Genomic DNA, 22,994 nt, shown 5'->3' with positions numbered 1-22,994 from the left:
TCACCCACTCACCCACCCACCCACTCACTCACTCACCCAGTCACTCACTCACTCACTCACTCACCTAGTCACTCACTCACTCACCCACTCACTCACTCACCCACTCACCCAGTCACTCACTCACCCACTCACTCACCAAGTGACTCACTCACACACCCACCCACTCACTCACTCACGCACCCACCCACCCACCCCACTCACTCACTCACTCACCCACCCACTCACCCACTCACCCACTCACTCACTCACCCACCCACCACCCACACCACTCACTCACCCACCACCCACCCACCCACCCACTCACTCACCACCCACCCACCCACCCACCACCCACCACCCACCCACTCACTCACCCACTCACCCACACCCACTCACCACCACCCACCACTCACACACTCACCACACACCACCCACCCACCACTCACCCACCCCACTCACTCACCCACCACCCACTCACACACCCACCCACCCACCCACCCACCCACCCACTCACTCACTCACCATCACCCCTCACCACCCACCACCCACCCACCCACCACCCACTCACCACTCACCACCACCCACCCACCCACCCACCCACTCACCCACCCACCACCACCACCACTCACCACCCACCACCTCACCTCACCCACCCACCCACCCACCCACCACTCACCACCCACCCACCACCCACTCACCACCCACCCACCCACCCACCCCCCACCACCCCACCCACCCACCCACCCACCCACCCACCACTCACCCACCACTCACCCACCCACCACCCATCACCCACCACCCACCCACCCCACCCACCCACCCACCCACCCACTCACCCACCCACCCACCACCCACCACCCACCCACCACCACCCCACTCACCCACCCACCACTCACCCACCCACCACCCACCACCCACCACCCACCCACCCACCCACCACCCACTCACCCACCCACCACCCCACCCACCCACCACCCACCCACCCACCCACCCACCCACCCACTCACCCACCCACCCACCCCACCCACCCACCACCCCACCCACCCACACACCCACCACCCCACCCACCCACCACCCACCCACCCACCCACCACCCACCACCCACCCACCCACCCACCACCCACCCACCCACCCACCCACACACCACCACCCACCCACTCACCCACCCACCCACCCACACACCACCACCACCCACCCACCCCACCACCCACCCACCCACCCACCCACCCACCCACCCCCCACCCTCACCACCACCCACCCACCCACCCACCACTCACCCACCACCCACCCACCCACCCACTCACTTACCCATCACTCACTCACCCACCCACACACCCACCCACTCACTCACCCACCCACCCACCCACCCCACCCACTCACCACCCACCCACCCACCCACCCCACCCACCCACCCACCCACTCACTCACCCACCACCCACCCACCCACTCACTCACTCACCCACCCACCCACCCACTCACCACCCACCCACCCACTCACTCACCCACTCACCCACCCCACCCACCCCACCACTCACCACCCACCCACCCACCCACTCACTCACCCACCCACTCACTCACTACCCATCACTCACTCACCCACCCACACACCCACCCACTCACTCACCCACCCACCCACCCACCCACCCACTCACCACCCACCCACCCACCCACTCACTCACCCACCCACCCACTCACTCACCACTCACCCACCCACCCACCCACTCACACACCCACCCACCCACTCACTCACCCACCACCCACCCACCCACCCACTCACCTCACCCACCCACCCACCCACCCCACCCACCACCCACTCACTCACCACACACCCACCACTCACTCACCACCCATCACCACACACCCACCCACCCACCCACCACACCACCACCCATCACTCACTCACTCACCCACCCACCCACCCACTCACCACCCACCCCACCCACCCACCCACCCACTCACTCACCCACCACTCACCACCCACCCACTCACTCACCCACCCACCCACCCACCCACCCACCCACCCACCCACTCACCCACCCACCCACCCACCACCCAACCACCCACTCATTCATCCACCCACCCACTCACTCACTCACTCATTCACCCATCACCCACCCACACACCCACCCACCCACCCACTCACTCACTCACTCACCCACCCACCCACCCACCCACCCACCACCCACTCACCACCACCACTCACTCACCCACACACTCACCCATCACTCACTCACCCACCCACCCACCCACCCCCACTCACTCACTCACTCACCCATCACTCACTCACTCACCCACCCACCCACCCACCCACCCACCCACTCACTCACTCACCCACCCACCCACCCACCCACCCCACTCACCACCCACCACTCACCCACCCACTCACTCATTCACCCACCACCCACCCACCCACCCACTCACCACCCCCCCCACCCACCCACCCACCCACTCACTCACCACCCCACCCACTCACTCACTCACACACTCACCACCCACCACTCACCCCACCCACCACCCACTCACCCACTCACCCACCCACTCACCCACCCACCCACCCACCACCCACCCACCCACACACCCACCCACTCACCCACCCACCCACCCACCCACTCACCCACCCACCCCACCCACCCACCCACCCACCCACCCACCACCCACCCACCCACTCACCCACCACCCACCCACCCACTCACCCACCCACCCACCCACTCACCCACTCACCCACCCACCCACCCACTCACCCACCCACCCACCCACCCCACTCACACACCCACCCACCCACCACCCACCCACCCACTCACCACTCACCACCCACCCACCCACTCACTCACCCACCCCACCCACTCACCCACCCACCCACTCACTCACTCACTCACCCACCCACCCACCCACCCACCCACCCCACCACTCACCCACTCACCCACCCACCCACTCACTCACTTACCCAGTCACTCACTCACCCACCCACACACCCACCCACTCACTCACCCACCCACCCACCCACCCACTCACTCACCCACCCACCCACCCACCCACTCACTCACCCACTCACCCACCCACCCACTCACTCACTCACCCACCCACCCACCCACTCACTCACCCACCCACCCACTCACTCACCCACCACCCCACCCACCCACCCACTCACTCACTCACCCACCCACCCACCCACTCACTCACCCACCCACTCACTCACTTACCCATCACTCACTCACCCACCCACACACCCACCCACTCACTCACTCACCCACCCACCCACCCACTCACTCACTCACCCACCCACCCACCCACACCACTCACTCACCCACCCCACCCACCCACTCACTCACTCACCACCCACCCACCCACCCACCACTCACCACCCACCCACCCACTCACTCACCCACCCACCCACCCACCACTCACTCACCCACCCACCCACCCACCCACCCACTCACTCACCCACCACCCACTCACTCACTCACTCACTCACCCAGTCACTCACTCACCCACCCACCCACCCACTCACCACTCACTCACCCAGTCACTCACTCACTCACCCACCCACCCACCCACCCACTCACTCACTCACCCACCCACCCACCCACCCACTCACTCACTCAACCACTCACTCACCCACCCACTCACTCACCCACTCACCCACCCACCCACCCACCCACCCACCCACCCACTCACCCACCCACCCACCCACTCACCCAACCACCCACTCATTCATCCACCGACTCACTCACTCACCACACACCCACCCACCCCCACCCACCCACCCACCCACCCACTCACTCACCACCCACTCACTCACCCACCCACTCACTCATTCACCCACTCACCCACCCACCCACCCACTCACCCACCCACCCCACTCACCCACCCACACACTCACCCACCCCACTCACTCACTCACTCACTCACCCACTCACTCACCCACCCACTCACCCACTCACCCACTCACCCACCCACCCCACCCACTCACCCACTCACCCACCCACTCACCCCACCCACCCCACTCACCCCACTCACCCACCCACCCACCCACCCACCACCCACCCACCCACCCACCCACCCACCCACCCACCACCCACCACCCACTCACCCACTCACCCACCCACCCACCCACTCACCCACCCACCCACCCACCCACTCACCCACCCACTCACCCACCCACCCACCCACCCACTCACTCACTCACTCACCCACCCACCCACCCACCCACCCACTCACCCACTCACCCACCCACCCACCCACCCACTCACCCACCCACCTACACACTCACTCACACCCACCCACTCACCCACCCACCCACTCACTCACTCACCCACTCACCCACCCACTCACTCACCCACCCACCCACTCACCCACCCACCCACTCACTCACCACCCACCCACCCACTCACTCACCCACTCACCCACCCACCCACTCACTCACTCACCCACCCACCCACCCACTCACTCATCCACCCACTCACTCACTCACATACCCAGTCACTCACTCACCCACCCACACACCCACCCACTCACTCACTCACCCACCCACCCACCCACCCACCCACCCACCCACCCACCCACTCACTCACCCACCCACCCACCCACTCACTCACCCACTCACCCACCCACCCACTCACTCACTCACCCACCCACCCACCCACTCACTCACCCACCCACCCACCCACTCACTCACCCACTCACCCACCCACCCACTCACTCACTCACCCACCCACCCACCCACCTACTCACTCACCCACCCACTCACTCACTCACTTACCCAGTCACTCACTCACCCACCCACACACCCACCCACTCACTCACTCACTCACCCACCCACCCACCCACCCACCCACTCACTCACCCACCCACCCACCCACCCACCCACCCACCCACTCACTCACTCACCCACCCACCCACTCACTCACTCACTCACCCACCCACCCACCCACTCACTCACCCACCCACCCACCCACTCACTCACCCACCCACCCACCCACTCACTCACTCACTCACTCACTCACTCACCCACCCACCCACCCACTCACTCACTCACTCACCCACCCACCCACTCACCCACTCACTCACTCACTCACCCAGTCACTCACTCACCCACCCACCCACCCACTCACTCACTCACTCACCCAGTCACTTACTCACTCACCCACCCACCCACTCACTCACTCACCCACCCACCCACCCACTCACTCACTCAACCACTCACTCACCCACCCACTCACTCACCCACTCACCCACCCACCCACCCACTCACCCACCCACCCACTCACCCAACCACCCACTCATTCATCCACCGACTCACTCACTCACTCACCCACTCACTCACCCACCCACTCACCCACTCACCCACTCACCCACGCACCCATCCACTCACCCACTCACCCACCCACTCACCCACCCACCCACTCACCCACCCACCCACCCACTCACTCACCCACCCACTCACCCACTCACCCACCCACTCACCCACCCACTCACTCACCCACTCACCCACCCACTCACCCACCCACTCACCCACTCACCCACCCACCCACTCACCCACCCACCCACTCACCCACCCACCCACTCACCCACCCACCCACTCACCCACCCACCCACTCACCCACTCACCCACTCACCCACTCACCTACCCACTCACCCACTCACCCACCCACTCACCCACCCACCCACTCACCCACCCACCCACCCACCCACTCACCCACTCACCCACCCACCCACTCACCCACCCACCAACCCACCCACCCACCCACCCACTCACCCACTCACCCACCCACTCACCCACCCACCCACTCACCCACCCACCCACTCACCCACTCACTCACCCACCCACCCACCCACCCACTCACTCACCCACCCACTCACTCACTCACTCACCCACCCACTCACCCACTCACCCACCCACCCACTCACCCACCCACTCACTCACCCACCCACTCACCCACTCACCCACCCACCAACCCACCCCCCCACTAACCCCCCACTATCTCCCCCCCCCCCCCCCCCCCCCCCCCACAGAGAAGTCACTCTTCTGTCCCAGAAGGCCCCAAACGCGTCCTTCGAGAAGGTTTCTCAACTGGCGCGTCACTTCCTCAGCCTGGCTCAAAAGTGCTGTGCTCCAGACCACGCTGCAGGGTGTTTCTTGGAGGAGGTGAGTCAGTCACTCAGTCAGTCAGTTAGTCACTCAGTCAGTCACTCACTCACTCACTCAGTCACTCAGTCACTCACTCACTCACTCAGTCACTTCCTCAGCCTGGCTCAAAAGTGCTGTGCTCCAGACCATGCTGCAGGGTGTTTCTTGGAGGAGGTGAGTCAGTCACTCAGTCAGTTAGTCAGTCACTCACTCAGTCACTCACTCACTCAGTCACTCACTCAATCACTCACTCACTCACTCAGTCACTCATTCACTCATACACTCACTCACTCACTCAGTCATACACTCATACACTCACTCACTCTGTCACTCATACACTCAGTCAGTCACTCAGTCACTCAGTCAGTTACTCAGTCAGTCAGTCACTCACTCAGTCACTCACTCAGTCACTCAGACACTCACTCAGTCACTTCCTCAGCCTGGCTCGAAAGTGCTGTGCTCCAGACCACGCTGCAGGGTGTTTCTTGGAGGAAGCAGTCACTCACTCAGTCACTCACTCACTCACTCAGTCACTCACTCAATCACTCACTCACTCAGTCACTCATTCACTCATACACTCACTCACTCACTCAGTCATACACTCATACACTCACTCACTCTGTCACTCATACACTCAGTCAGTCACTCAGTCACTCAGTCAGTTACTCAGTCAGTCAGTCACTCACTCACTCAGTCACTCACTCACTCACTCAGTCACTCAGACACTCACTCAGACACTTCCTCAGCCTGGCTCAAAAGTGCTGTGCTCCAGACCACGCTGCAGGGTGTTTCTTGGAGGAGGTGAGTCAGTCAGTCAGTCAGTTAGTTAGTTAGTCAGTTAGTCAGTCAGTCAGTCAGTTAGTCAGTCAGTTAGTCAGTTAGTTAGTCAGTTAGTTAGTCAGTTAGTCAGTCAGTCAGTTAGTTAGTTAGTCACTCAGTCTGTCACTCACTCACTCAGTCACTCAGTCAGTCACTCAGTCAGTTAGTCGGTCAGTCAGTCAGTTAGTCGGTCAGTCAGTCAGTCACTCACTCACTCACATCATACACTAACTCAGTCAGTCAGTCAGTCACTCAATCACTCACTCAGTCAGTCAGTCACTCAGTCAGTCACTTAATCACTCAGTCAGTCAGTCAGTCAGTTAGTTAGTTAGTCAGTCAGTCACTCAACCACTCACTTACTCACTCACTCACTCAGTCACTCATACACTCATACACTCAGTCAGTCACTCGGTCACTCAGTTAGTTATTCAGTCAGTCACTCAGTCACTCAGTCACTCACTCAATCACTCACTCATTCACTCACTCACTCTATCACTCACTCAATCACTCACTCACTCACCGACTCACTCACTCAATCACTCACTCACTCACCCACTCAGTCAGTCAGTCACTCAGTCAATCACTCACTCACTCACTCAATCACTCAGTCACTCAGTCAGTCACTCACTTACTCAGTCACTCAGTCAATCACTCACTCACTCACTCAGTCAGTCACTCACTCAGTCACTCAGTCACTCACTCAGTCACTCAGTCACTCATACAACTCAGTCCACTCACTCAGTCACTCAGTCACTCACTCAGTCACTCAGTCAGTCAGTTTACTGAGTCACTCACTCAGTCAGTCAGTCACTCACTCACTCACTCAGTCAGTCAGTTACTTAGTCAGTCAGTTACTCAGTCAGTCAGTCACTCAGCCACTCAGTCAGTCACCACCCCCACCACCACCTCCTCTATCAACAGCTCCACATCATCCACAACGAGGTGGTGGTGTAGGTGGTGAGACTGTCCGAATGATCCACTCAGCTCCAAGTCATCTCGTTCAATCTCTAAATGTCTCCGAAATGTTTCCATATTTCTCCACCACCACCACCACCTCCTCCACCTCCTCCACCTCCTCCTCCACCTGCTCCACCTGCTCCACCTCCTCCTCCACCTCCTCCATCACCACCACCACAACAACTACCACAACAACCACCACATCCTCTCGTTCAATCTCTAAATGTCTCCTAAATGTCTCCATATTTCTCCTCTACCTCCACCACCTCCACCACCTCCACCACCACCTCCTCCACCTCCTCCTCCCCCTACTCCACCTCCTCCACCTCCTCCTCCTCCACCTCCCTCCTCCTCCACCTCCTCCACCTCCTCCTCCACCTCCTCCTCCTCCACCTCCTCCACCTCCACCCCACCACCTCCTCCACCTCCTCCTCCTCCACCTCCTCCACCTCCACCACCACCACCACCACCACCTCCTCCACCTCCTCCACCACCACCACCACCACCACCTCCTCCTCCTCCTCCTCCACCTCCTCCTCCTCCTCCACCTCCTCCTCCTCCTCCTCCACCACCTCCTCCACCTCCTCCTCCACCTCCTCCTCCACCATCACCACCACCACCACCATCACCATCATCATCATCACCACCATCACCACCACCACCTCCTCCCGTTCAATCTCTAAATATCTCTAAATGTCTCCGAAATGTCTCCGAAATGTCTCCATTTTTCTCCATCACCTCCACCACCTCCTCCTCAACCTCCTCCACCTCCTCCTCCACCTCCTCCTCCACCTCCTCCATCACCACCACCATCACCAACATCACCAACATCACCACCACCATCACCACCACCACCACCATCACCACCACCTCCTCCCGTTCAATCTCTAAATATCTCTAAATGTCTCCGAAATGTCTCCGAAATGTCTCCATTTTTCTCCATCACCTCCACCACCCTCCTCCTCAACCTCCTCCACCCTCCTCCACCACCTCCCTCCTCCACCTCCTTCATCACCACCACCATCACCAACATCACCAACATCACCACCACCACCACCATCACCACCACCTCCTCCCGTTCAATCTCTAAATATCTCTAAATGTCTCCGAAATGTCTCCGAAATGTCTCCATAATTCTCCATCACCTCCACCACCTCCTCCCTCAACCTCCTCCACCTCCTCCTCCACTCTCCTCCTCCACCTCCTCCATCACCACCACCATCACCAACATCACCAACATCACCACCACCATCACCACCACCACCACCATCACCACCACCTCCTCCCGTTCAATCTCTAAATATCTCTAAATGTCTCCGAAATGTCTCCGAAATGTCTCCATTTTTCTCCATCACCTCCCACCACCTCCTCCTCAACCTCCTCCACCTCCTCCTCCTCCACCTCCTCCATCACCACGCACCATCACCAACATCACCAACATCACCATCACCATCACCACCACCACCACCATCACCACCTCCTCTCGTTCAATCTCTAAATATCTCTAAATGTCTCCGAAATGTCTCCGAAATGTCTCCATTTTTCTCCATCACCTCCACCACCTCCTCCTCAACCTCCTCCACCTCCTCCTCCACCTCCTCCTCCACCTCCTCCATCACCACCACCATCACCAACATCACCAACATCACCATCACCATCACCACCACCACCATCACCACCACCACCTCTCGTTCAATCTCTAAATATCTCTAAATGTCTCCGAAATGTCTCCGAAATGTCTCCATTTTTTCTCCATCACCTCCACCACCACCTCCTCCTCAACCTCCTCCACCTCCTCCACCCACAGCGCTACGCCATCCACGACGAACTTTGCCACGACGATGAGGTCGTCGAGCAGGTGCTGGACTGGCCGCGTGCTGTGCGCTGAGTGGAGCTGCTCGGGCAAAGTTGCCTGGAACAGCTGCCTCGCACGGAGCAGACGGGACAGAGAGAGATGCCGCACTTTGACGAGCAGAAGATCTGCGAGTTGAGGAGCGAAAATCCCGAAATGTTGATGGAAAAGTGAGTAGGTTGTGGTGGTGGTTGTGGTGGTTGTGGTGGTTGTGGTTGTGGTGGTTGTGGTGGTGGTTGTGGTGGTGGAGAGGAGAGATGCCGCAATTTGACGAGCAGAAGATCTGCGAGTTGAGGAGCGAAAATCCCGAAATGTTGATGGAAAAGTGAGTAGGTTGTGGTGTGTTGTGGTGGTGGTTGTGGTGGTGGTGGTGGTGGTGGTTGTGGTGGTGGAGAGAGAGATGCCGCACTTTGACGAACAGAAGATCTGCGTGTTGAGGAGCGAAAATCCCGAAATGTTGATGGAAAAGTGAGTAGGTTGTGGTGGTTGTGGTGGTTGTGGTGGTGGTGGTGGTGGTGGAGAGAGAGATGCCGCACTTTGACGAACAGAGAAGATCTGCGTGTTGAGGAGCGAAAATCCCGAAATGTTGATGGAAAAGTGAGTAGGGTTTGTGGTGGTTGTGGTGGTTGTGGTGGTGGTGGTGGTGGTTGTGGTGGTGGAGAGAGAGATGCCGCAATTTGACGAGCAGAAGATCTGCGAGTTGAGGAGCGAAAATCCCGAAATGTTGATGGAAAAGTGAGTAGGTTGTGGTGGTTGTTGTGGTTGTGGTGGGTGGTGGTGGTGGTGGTGGTGATGATGATGGTGATGATGGTGAGGGTGGTGGTGGATGGGAGAGAAAGAGATGTTGATGGTGGTTGTGGTGGAGGTGGTTGTGGTGATGGTGATGATGGTGAGATGTTGATGGTGGAGGTGGTGGTGGTGGTGGTGATGGTGGTGGATGGGAGAGAGATGTTGATGTTGATGATGGTGGTTGTAGTTGTTGTGGAGGTGGTGGTGATGGTGAAGCGAGAGATGCCACACTTTGACGAACAGAAGATCTGCGTCTTGAGGAGCGAAAACCCCGAAATGTTGATGGAGAATTGAGTTGGCGGTGGTGGTTGTGGTGGTGGTGGTGGTTGTTGTGCTTGTTGAGGTTGTTGTGGAGGTGGTGGTGGAGGTGGTGAGATGTTGATGATGGTAGTGGTGGATGGAGAGAGAGATGTTGATGGTTGTGGTGGTGGTGCCGGTTGTGGTGGTGGGTGATGGTAATGGTCTGTGTCTGTGTGTGTGTCTGTGTGTGTGTCTTGTGTGTGTCTGTGTGTTTCTGTGTGTATGTAGTGTCTGTGTGTGTGTCTGTGTGTGTATGTCTGTGTGTGTGTCTGTGTGTGTGTCTGTGTGTGTCTGTGTGTGTGTGTCTGTGTGTGTGTGTCTGTGTGTGTGTGTGTCTGTGTGTGTGTCTGTGTGTGTGTCTGTGTGTGGTCTGTGTATGTGTGTGTGTCTGTGTGTGTGTGTGTGTGTCTGTGTGTGTGTGTCTGTGTGTGTGTGTCTGTGTGTGTGTGTCTGTGTGTGTGTGTCTGTGTGTGTGTGTGTGTGTCTGTGTGTGTGTGTGTCTGTGTGTGTGTGTGTCTGTGTGTGTCTGTGTGTGTGTGTGTGTCTGTGTGTGTGTCTGTGTGTGTGTGTCTGTGTGTGTGTGTCTGTCTGTGTGTGTGTGTGTCTGTGTGTGTGTGTGTCTCTGTGTGTGTGTGTGTGTGTCTGTGTGTGTGTGTGTCTGTGTGTGTGTGTGTGTCTGTGTGTGTGTGTGTGTCTGTGTGTGTGTGTCCTGTGTCTGTGTGTGTGTGTGTCTGTGTGTGTGTGTCTGTGTGTGTGTGTCTGTGTGTGTGTGTGTGTCTGTGTGTGTGTGTGTCTGTGTGTGTCTGTGTCTGTGTGTGTGTCTGTGTGTGTGTCTGTGTGTGTGTCTGTGTGTGTGTCTGTGTGTGTGTGTGTGTCTGTGTGTGTGTCAAGGATTCTCTACGAGTTTGGAAGGAGGCATCCTGACTCAGCCGTCAGCGAAGTGAAAACATTTCGCGCAGAAAATTCTCTCACTCCGTGACGGAATGTTGCGCATTCAGACAAGACTCACGACTGCTTCGTGGAAAAGGTGCTGAGTCACTCACTCAGTCACTCACTCACTCAGTCACTCACTCACTCAGTCACTCACTCACTCACCCACCCACCCACCCACTCACCCACCCACCCACCAACTCACTCACACCACCCACCCACTCACCCACCCACCCACCCACCAACTCAACTCACACCCACACCACCCACCCACTCACACCCACCCACTCACCCCACCCACTCACCCACCCACTTACCCACCCACCCACTCACTCACCCACCCACTCACCCACCCACCCACCCACTCACCCACCCACTCACCCACCCACACTCACCCACTCACCCACCCACCCCACCCACCCACCCACTCACCCACCCACCCACCCACCCCACCCACCAACTCACCTCACCCACCCCACCCACTCACCCACCCACTCACCCACCCACCCACCCACTCACCACCCCACCCACCAACTCACTCACCCACCCACCCACTCACCCACCCACTCACCCCACCCACTCACCCACTCACCCCACCCACTCACCCACTCACCCACTCACTCACCCACCCACTAACTCACTCACTGTGTGTGTCTGCACAGAGAGCTGCTCTAGAGAAAGTCCATCAAGGATGAAGAGGCCAAGGGTCAAGCCACTTGCCTGCAACTGAAAACTGAAGGCATCAACCACTTTGAACAGCTGTGAGTGTCTCTCTGTGTGTGTCTAAGTGTGAGTGTCTAAGTGTGTGTGTGTGTGTCTAACTGTGTGTGTCTGTGTGTGTGTCTAAGTGTGTGTGTGTGTGTCTAAGTGTGTGTGTGTCTATCTGTGTGTTGTGTTAGCGACTGAGTGGGTGGGTTGGTGAATGGGTGAGTGGGTGGGTGAGTGGGTGGGTGAGTGGGTGGGTGAGTGAAGTGGGTGGGTGGGTGGGTGAGTGGGTGGGTGAGTGGGTGGGTGGGTGGGTGAGTGAGTGGGTGGGTGAGTGTCTGAGTGGGTGGGTGAGTGGGTGAGTGAGTGAGTGAGTGGGTGAGAGAGTGAATGAGTGGGTGAGTGGGTGGGTGAGTGAGTGGGTGGGTGAGTGGGTGGGTGAGTGAGTGGGTGGGTGAGTGGGTGAGTGAGTGGGTGGGTGAGTGGGTGAGTGGGTGGGTGAGTGGGTGGGTGAGTGAGTGAGTGAGTGGGTGGGTGAGTGGGTGGGTGAGTGAGTGAGTGAGTGGGTGAGAGAGTGAGTGGGTGGGTGAGTGGGTGGGTGGGTGGGTGGGTGAGTGAGTGACTGACTTACTGAGTATGTGAGTGAGTGACTGACTGAGTGAGTGACTGAGTTTCTGAGTGAGTGACTGAGTGAGTGAGTGAGTGAGTGAGTGGGTGAGTGACTGAGTGAGTGACTGACTGACTGACTGAGTGACTGACTGACTGACTGACTGAGTAAATGACTGACTGAGTGACTGACTGACTGACTGACGAACTGACTAATTGACTAACTGACTGACTAAATGACTAACTGACTAACTAACTGACTGACTAACTGACTGACTAACTGACTGACTGCCTCACCACGGTCATGAGTGACTGAGTGAGTGAGTGACTGAGTGGCTGAGTGAGTGGTTGACTGACTGAGTTACTGCGTGACTAACTGACTGACTGACTGACTAAGTGACTGACTGACTGAGTGACTGAGTGACTGACTGACTGCCTCACCAGGGTCATGAGTGGCTGAGTGAGTGGTTGAGTGGGTGACTGACTGACTAACTGACTGACTGACTGACTAACTGACTGACTAACTGACTGACTGACTAACTAACTGACTGACTGACTGACTAACTGACTGACTCACTGACTGACTGACTAACTGACTAACTGACTGACTAACTAACTGACTGACTGCCTTACCACCCCCAGGGTCATGGTGAACTACGCCAAGGCTGCGCAGAGCCTCACCATGGAAAGCGTCTTCGAGTTTGCTCACCGATTCGCCCGCATCGCTCACCAATGCTGCGAACACGACACGCACTGTCTCCTGGATGAGGTGAGGAGCTGGTCACTCACTCAGTCAGTCACTCAGTCACTCAGTCAGTCACTCACTCAGTCACTCAGTCACCCACTCAGTCACTCACTCACCGATTCGCCCGCATCGCTCACCAATGCTGCGAACACGACACGCACTGTCTCCTGGATGAGGTGAGGAGCTGGTCACTCACTCAGGCAGTCACTCAGTCACTCAGTCAGTCACTCAGTCAGTCACTCAGTCACCCACTCAGTCACTCACTCACCGATTCGCCCGCATCGCTCACCAATGCTGCGAACACGACACGCACTGTCTCCTGGATGAGGTGAGGAGCTGGTCACTCACTCAGTCAGTCACTCAGTCACTCAGTCAGTCAGTCACTCAGTCACTCAGTCAGTCAGTCACTCAGTCACTCACTCAGTCACTCAGCCACTCACTCACTCAGTCAATCAATCAATCAATCACTCACTCAGTCAGTCACTCAGTCAGTCAGTCACTCAGTCAGTCAGTCAGTCACTCACTCAGTCACTCAGTCAGTCACTCAGTCAGTCACTCAGTCAGTCACTCAGTCAGTCACTCAGTCAGTCAATCAATCAATCACTCAGTCAATCACTCACTCAGTCAGTCACTCAGTCAGTCACTCAGTCAGTCAGTCAGTCACTCACTCAGTCACTCAGTCAGTCACTCAGTCAGTCACTCACTCAGTCACTCACTCAGTTACTCAGTCACCCAGTTACTTACTCAGCCACTCACTCACTCACTCAGCCATTCACCCACTCACTCACTCAGCCACTCACTCAGTCAGTCAGTCAGTCAATTAATCACTGACTCACTCACTCAGTCCGTCACTCAGTCAGTCAGTCACTCACTCACACAGTCACTCAGCTACTCACCCACTCAGTCAGTCAGTCACTCACCCACTCAGCCACTCACTCACTCAGTGACTCACTCAGCCACTCACTCAATCAGTCACTCACTCAGTCACTCATTCACTCACTCACCCACTCAGCCACTCACTTACTCACCCACTCACTCACTCAGTCACTCACTCAGCCACTCACTCACTCAGTCACTAAGCCACTCACTCAGCCATTCACTCACTCAGCCACTCACTCAGTCACTCACTCAGCCACTCACACACTCAGCCACTCACTCAGCCACTCACTCATTCAGTCACTCAGCCACTCACTCACTCAGCCATTCACTCACTCAGCCACTCACTCAGTCACTCACTCAGCCACTCACCCACTCAGCCACTCACTCACTCACCCACTCAGCCAGTCACTCACTCAGCCATTCACTCACTCAGTCATTCACCACAGTCAGTCAGTCACTCAGTCACTCAGACACTCACTCAGCCACTAAATCACTCACTGACTCAGTCAGTCAGTCACTCAGTCACTCACTCACTCACTCAGCCACTCACCCACTCACCCACTCAGTCACTCACTCAGCCACTCACCCACTCACGCACCCACTCAGCCACTCACTCAGCCACTCACTCAGCCACTCACTCACTCAGTCACTCACTCACTCACTCAGCCACTCACTCATCCACTTACTCACTCACTAACTCACTCACTCAGCCACTCACTCATCCACTTACTCACTCACTAACTCACTCACTCACTCAGCCACTCACTCATCCACTTACTCACTCACTAACTCACTCACTAACTGACTCACTAACTGACTCACTAACTAACTAACTAACTGACTCACTAACTGACTGAATAACTGACTCACTAACTGACTCACTGACTCACTGACTAACTGACAGACTAACTGACTAACTAACTCACTGACTGACTCACTGACTAACTGACTGACTAACTGACTGACTAACTAACTAACTGACTAACTAACTGACTGACTAACTGACTAACTGACTAACTAACTAACTGACTAACTAACTGACTAACTGACTAACTAACTAACTGACTAACTGACAGACTAACTGACTAACTAACTGACTAACTGACAGACTAACTGACTAACTAACTGACTGACTAACTAACTAACTAACTGACTAACTGACAGACTAACTGACTAACTAACTAACTAACTGACTAACTGACTAACTGACAGACTAACTAACTGACTGACTGACTCACTGACTCATTGACTCACTCACTAACTGACTCACTAACTGACTCACTCTCTCCCTCAGTCTCTTCACCTGCACGCCGAGATGTGCGGGGACCACTCCTACATCACTGCTCATCCCGGAGCGGCCACATGCTGCAAGTCCGACGTTTCAGAGCAGGGGGCCTGTTTCAAGAACCACGAGGACATCCATCGGGCAGAGGATCTGTTGACTGCACCTGCTGTGCCTGAACAACCATCAGCAGAAAGAGTCTGTCTCAGATACAGACAGTTTCCTGAGAAGTTTGTGAACCTGTAAGTGAATTGGTGGGTGAGTGGGTGGGTGGGTGGGTGGGTGAGTGGGTGAGTGGGTGGGTGAGTGGGTGGGTGGGTGGGTGGGTGGGTGGGTGGGTGAGTGAGTGAGTGAGTGAGTGGGTGGGTGGGTGGGTGGGTGGGTGGGTGAGTGGGTGGGTGAGTGGGTGGGTGAGTGGGTGAGTGGGTGGGTGAGTGGGTGAATGGGTGGGTGAGTGGGTGGGTGGGTGGGTGAGTGGGTGGGTGGGAGAATGGGTGAGTGGGTGGGTGAGTGGGTGGGTGGGTGGGTGAGTGAGTGAGTGAGTGGGTGGGTGGGTGGGTGGGAGAATGGGTGAGTGGGTGGGTGAGTGGGTGGGTGGGTGGGTGGGTGAGTGAGTGAGTGAGTGAGTGGGTGGGTGAGTGGGTGGGTGAGTGGGTGGGTGGGTGGGTGAGTGGGTGAGTGGGTGGGTGAGTGGGTGGGTGAGTGGGTGGGTGGGTGGGTGAGTGGGTGAGTGGGTGGGTGAGTGGGTGGGTGGGTGGGTGGGTGGGTGGGTGGGTGGGTGGGTGAGTGAGTGAGTGAGTGAGTGAGTGGGTGGGTGGGTGGGTGGGAGAATGGGTGAGTGGGTGGGTGGGTGAGAGAATGGGTGGGTGGGTGGGTGGGTGGGTGAGTGGGTGGGTGGGTGGGTGGGTGAGTGGGTGGGTGGGTGACTGAGTGAGTGAGTGACTGACTGAGTGACTAACTGACTGACTTACCGACTGACTCCGCAGGGCTCTGTACGAGTTTGCTCACCGCCTGCCGTTGCTGGACTCGTCGGTGCTGAGAAGCAAGGCGCTTGCCTACGCTGACTTCACCGATGACTGTTGCCGGGCAGTCGATAAGACTGCCTGCTTCACTGAGAAGGTGAGTCAGTCACTCAGTCAGTCAGTCACTCACTCACTCACCCATTCACTCACTCACCCACTCACTCACTCAGTCACTCCGTCACTCAGTCAGACACTCAGGCAGTCACTCAGTCACCCACTCACTCAGTCACTCAGTCAGGAGCAAGGCGCTTGCCTACGCTGACTTCACAGATGACTGTTGCCGGGCAGCCGACAAGACTGCCTGCTTCACTGAGAAGGTGAGTCAGTCAGTCACTCAATCACTCACTCAGTCACTCAGTCACTCACCCACTCACTCACTAAGTCAGTCACTCACTCACTCACTCAGTCACTCAGTCACTCACCCACTCACTCACTCAGTCAGTCACTCACTCACTCACTCAGTCACTCAGTCAGTCACTCAATCACTCACTCAGTCACTCAGTCACTCACCCACTCACTCACTCAGTCAGTCACTCACTCACTCACTCAGTCACTCAGTCAGGAGCAAGGCGCTTGCCTACGCTGACTTCACCGATGACTGTTGCCGGGCAGCTGACAAGACTGCCTGCTTCACTGAGAAGGTGAGTCACCCACCCACCCACTCACTCACTCACCCACTCACTCAGTCACTCACTCAGTCACTCACTCAGTCAGTCAGTCACTCAGTGACTCACCCACTCACTCACTCAGTCACTCACTCACTCAGTCACTCAGTGAGAAGCAAGGCGCTTGCCTACGCTGACTTCACCGATGACTGTTGCCGGGCAGTCGATAAGACTGCCTGCTTCACTGAGAAGGTGAGTCAGTCAGTCACTCAATCACTCACTCAGTCACTCAGTCACTCACCCACTCACTCACTCAGTCAGTCACTCAGTCAGTCAGTTAGTCAGTCAGTCACCCACCCACCCACTCACCCACCCACCCACCCACCCACACACCCACCCACTCACTCACTCACTCACCCACTCACTCACTCAGTCACTCACTCAGTCAGTCAGTCACTCAGTGACTCACCCACTCACTCACTCAGTCACTCACTCAGTCAGTCAGTCACTCAGTGACTCACCCACTCACTCACTCAGTCACTCACTCACTCACACAGTCACTCACTCAGTCAGTCACTCACTCAGTCAGTCACCCACTCACTCACTCAGTCACTCACTCATTCAGTCACTCAGTCAGTCAGTTAATTAGTCAGTCAGTCAGACACTCAGTCACTCAGTCACTCAGTCAGACACTCAGTCACTCAGTCAGGAGCAAGGCGCTTGCCTACACTGACTTCACAGATGACTGTTGCCGGGCTGTTGACAAGACTGCCTGCTTCACTGAGAAGGTGAGTCAGTCACTCAGTCAGTCAGTCAGTCATTCAGTGAGTCAGTCAATTAGTTAGTTAGTCAGTCAGTCAGTCACTCAGTCAGTCACTCAGTCAGTCACTCACTCAGTCACTCACCCACCCACTCACTCACTCACCCACTCACCCACTCACCCACTCACTCACTCAGTCACCCACTCACTCACTCTCCCACTCACTCACTCACTCACCTACTCACTCACTCAATCACTCTGTCACTCAGTCAGACACTCAGTCACTCAGTCAGTCACTCAGTCACTCACTCAGTCACTCAGTCACTCACTCAGTCACTCAGTCAGTCAGTCACTCAGTCAGGAGCAAGGCGCTCGCCTACGCTGACTTCACAGATGACTGTTGCCGGGCAGCTGACAAGACTGCCTGCTTCACTGAGAAGGTGAGTCAGTCACTCAGTCAGTCAGTCAGTCAGTCAGTCATTCAGTGAGTCAGTCAGTTAGTTAGTTACTCAGTCAGTCAGTCACTCAGTCAGTCACTCAGTCAGTCACTCACTCAGTCACTCACTCACTCACCCACTCACCCACTCACCCACTCACTCACTCAGTCACCCACCCACTCACCCACTCACTCACTCAGTCACTCACTCACTCAGTCACTCAGTGAGAAGCAAGGCGCTTGCCTACGCTGACTTCACAGATGACTGTTGCCGGGCAGTCGATAAGACTGCCTGCTTCACTGAGAAGGTGAGTCAGTCACTCAGTCAGTCAGTCAGTCATTCAGTGAGTCAGTCAATTAGTTAGTTAGTCAGTCAGTCAGTCAGTCACTCAGTCAGTCACTCAGTCAGTCACTCACTCAGTCACTCACCCACCCACTCACTCACTCACCCACTCACCCACTCACTCACTCAGTCACCCACTCACTCACTCTCCCACTCACTCACTCACTCACCTACTCACTCACTCAATCACTCTGTCACTCAGTCAGACACTCAGTCACTCAGTCAGTCACTCAGTCACTCACTCAGTCACTCAGTCACTCACTCAGTCACTCAGTCAGTCAGTCACTCAGTCAGGAGCAAGGCGCTCGCCTACGCTGACTTCACAGATGACTGTTGCCGGGCAGCTGACAAGACTGCCTGCTTCACTGAGAAGGTGAGTCAGTCACTCAGTCAGTCAGTCAGTCAGTCAGTCATTCAGTGAGTCAGTCAGTTAGTTAGTTACTCAGTCAGTCAGTCACTCAGTCAGTCACTCAGTCAGTCACTCACTCAGTCACTCACTCACTCACCCACTCACCCACTCACCCACTCACTCACTCAGTCACCCACCCACTCACCCACTCACTCACTCAGTCACTCACTCACTCAGTCACTCAGTGAGAAGCAAGGCGCTTGCCTACGCTGACTTCACAGATGACTGTTGCCGGGCAGTCGATAAGACTGCCTGCTTCACTGAGAAGGTGAGTCAGTCAGTCACTCAATCACTCACTCAGTCACTCAGTCACTCACCCACTCACTCAGTCAGTCACTCACTCACTCACCCACTCACTCACTCAGTCACTCCATCACTCAGTCAGACACTCAGTCACTCAGTCAGTCACTCAGTCACCCACTCACTCACTCACCCACTCACTCACTCACTCACTCACCCACTCACTCACTCACCCACTCACTCACTCACTCAGTCAGTCAGTCACTCAGTGACTCACCCACTCACTCACTCAGTCACTCACTCAGTCAGTCAGTCACTCAGTGACTCACCCACTCACTCACTCAGTCACTCACTCACTCACACAGTCACTCACTCAGTCAGTCACTCACTCAGTCAGTCACCCACTCACTCACTCAGTCACTCACTCATTCAGTCACTCAGTCAGTCAGTTAGTTAGTCAGTCAGTCAGACACTCAGTCACTCAGTCACTCAGTCAGACACTCAGTCACTCAGTCAGGAGCAAGGCGCTTGCCTACACTGACTTCACAGATGACTGTTGCCGGGCTGTTGACAAGACTGCCTGCTTCACTGAGAAGGTGAGTCAGTCACTCAGTCAGTCAGTCAGTCATTCAGTGAGTCAGTCAATTAGTTAGTTAGTCAGTCAGTCAGTCAGTCACTCAGTCAGTCACTCAGTCAGTCACTCACTCAGTCACTCACTCACCCACCCACTCACTCACTCACCCACTCACCCACTCACCCACTCACTCACTCAGTCACCCACTCACTCACTCACTCACTCTCCCACTCACTCACTCACTCACCTACTCACTCACTCAATCACTCTGTCACTCAGTCAGACACTCAGTCACTCAGTCAGTCTCTCAGTCACTCACTCAGTCACTCAGTCACTCAGTCACTCACTCAGTCACTCAGTCAGTCAGTCACTCAGTCAGGAGCAAGGCGCTCGCCTACGCTGACTTCACAGATGACTGTTGCCGGGCAGCTGACAAGACTGCCTGCTTCACTGAGAAGGTGAGTCAGTCACTCAGTCAGTCAGTCAGTCAGTCATTCAGTGAGTCAGTCAGTTAGTTAGTTACTCAGTCAGTCAGTCACTCAGTCAGTCACTCAGTCAGTCACTCACTCAGTCACTCACTCACTCACCCACTCACCCACTCACCCACTCACTCACTCAGTCACCCACCCACTCACCCACTCACTCACTCAGTCACTCACTCACTCAGTCACTCAGTGAGAAGCAAGGCGCTTGCCTACGCTGACTTCACAGATGACTGTTGCCGGGCAGTCGATAAGACTGCCTGCTTCACTGAGAAGGTGAGTCAGTCAGTCACTCAATCACTCACTCAGTCACTCAGTCACTCACCCACTCACTCAGTCAGTCACTCACTCACTCACCCACTCACTCACTCAGTCACTCCATCACTCAGTCAGACACTCAGTCACTCAGTCAGTCACTCAGTCACCCACTCACTCACTCACCCACTCACTCACTCACTCACCCACTCACTCACTCACCCACTCACTCACTCACTCAGTCACTCCGTCACTCAGTCAGACACTCAGTCACTCAGTCAGTCACTCAGTCACCCACTCACTCAGTCACTCAGTCAGGAGCAAGGCGCTTGCCTACGCTGACTTCACCGATGACTGTTGCCGGGCAGCTGACAAGACTGCCTGCTTCACTGAGAAGATGAGTCAGTCACTCAGTCAGTCAGTCAGTTAGTCAGTCAGTCAGTCAGACACTCAGTCACTCAGTCAGACACTCAGTCACTCAGTCAGACACTCAGTAAGTTAGTTAGTCAGACACTCAGTCAGTCACTCAGTCAGACACTCACCCACCCACTCACTCACTCACTCTCCCACTCACTCACTCACTCACTCACCCACTCACTCACTCAGTCACTCTGTCACTCAGTCAGACACTCAGTCACTCAGTCAGTCACTCAGTCACTCACTCAGTCACTCAGTCACTCAGTAACTCAGTCAGGAGCAAGGCGCTTGCCTACGCTGACTTCACCGATGACTGTTGCCGGGCAGCTGACAAGACTGCCTGCTTCACTGAGAAGGTGAGTCAGTCACTCAGTCAGTCAGTTAGTTAGTCAGTCAGTCAGTCAGACACTCAGTCACTCAGTCAGGAGCAAGGCGCTCGCCTACGCTGACTTCACCGATGACTGTTGCCAGGCTGTTGACAAGACTGCCTGCTTCACTGAGAAGGTGAGTCAGTCACTCAGTCAGTCAGTCAGTCATTCAGTGAGTCAGTCAGTTAGTTAGTTACTCAGTCAGTCAGTCAGTTAGTCAGTCAGTCACTCAGTCAGTCACTCAGTCAGTCACTCAGTCACTCAGTGACTCAGTTACTCACTCAGTCAGTTAGTCACTCAGTCAGTCAGTCTGTCAGTTAGTCAGTCAATCATTCAGTCACTCAGTCACTCACCCACTCACTCACCCACCCACTCACCCACCCACTCACCAACCCACTCACTCACCCACTCAGTCACCCACTCACTCACTCACTCTGTCACTCAGTCAGTCAGTAAGTGATGATGATGATACTACTGATGATGATGATGATACTACTGATGATGATGATGATGTTACTGATGATGATGATACTACTACTGATGATGATGATGATACTGATGATGATGATACTACTGATGATGATGATACTACTCCTGATGATGATGATGATGATGATACTACTGATGATGATGATGATACTACTGATGATGATGATGATGCTACTGCTGCTGATGATGATACTGATGATGATGATGATACTACTACTGATGATGATACTACTACTACTGATGATGATTCTACTACTGATGATGATGATACTACTGATGATGATGATGATACTACTGATGATGATGATGATGATACTACTGATGATGATGATGATGATACTACTACTGAGGATGATGATACTACTGATGATGATGATACTACTACTGATGATGATACTACTGATGATAATGATACTACTGATGATGATGATGATACTACTACTGATGATGATGATACTACTACTGATGATGATACTACTGATGATGATGATACTACTGATGATGATGATACTACTGATGATGATACTACTACTGATGATGATGATGATACTACTGATGATGATGATGATGATACTACTGATGATGATTTTTCTTTTGCAGTTGAAAGCGAAACAAACATCGTAA

At 55.5% G+C, this 22,994-nt stretch overlaps 2 long non-coding RNA genes across 2 annotated transcripts; both read left to right on the top strand.

Annotated features, from left to right (window-relative positions):
- Nucleotides 1-10,389: 10,389 nt before the first annotated feature.
- Nucleotides 10,390-13,827, top strand: LOC144954065 (uncharacterized). The gene is made up of 4 exons (XR_013641025.1): nt 10,390-10,469; nt 11,715-11,850; nt 12,416-12,514; nt 13,707-13,827. It is a non-coding gene; the product is annotated as an uncharacterized LOC144954065 (long non-coding RNA).
- Nucleotides 13,828-14,069: 242 nt separating this feature from the next.
- On the top strand, nt 14,070-17,149 carry LOC144954066 (uncharacterized). Its single transcript, XR_013641026.1, has 3 exons — nt 14,070-14,137; nt 15,983-16,212; nt 16,957-17,149. It is a non-coding gene; the product is annotated as an uncharacterized LOC144954066 (long non-coding RNA).
- Nucleotides 17,150-22,994: the final 5,845 nt, after the last annotated feature.

Source organism: Lampetra fluviatilis, unplaced genomic scaffold (genome assembly GCF_964198595.1).
Source record: "Lampetra fluviatilis unplaced genomic scaffold, kcLamFluv1.1 SCAFFOLD_658, whole genome shotgun sequence".
Classification (NCBI taxonomy): domain Eukaryota; kingdom Metazoa; phylum Chordata; class Hyperoartia; order Petromyzontiformes; family Petromyzontidae; genus Lampetra; species Lampetra fluviatilis.
Note: the sequence above shows the minus strand (reverse complement) of the source record. Positions and strands in the feature narration are given on the sequence as shown.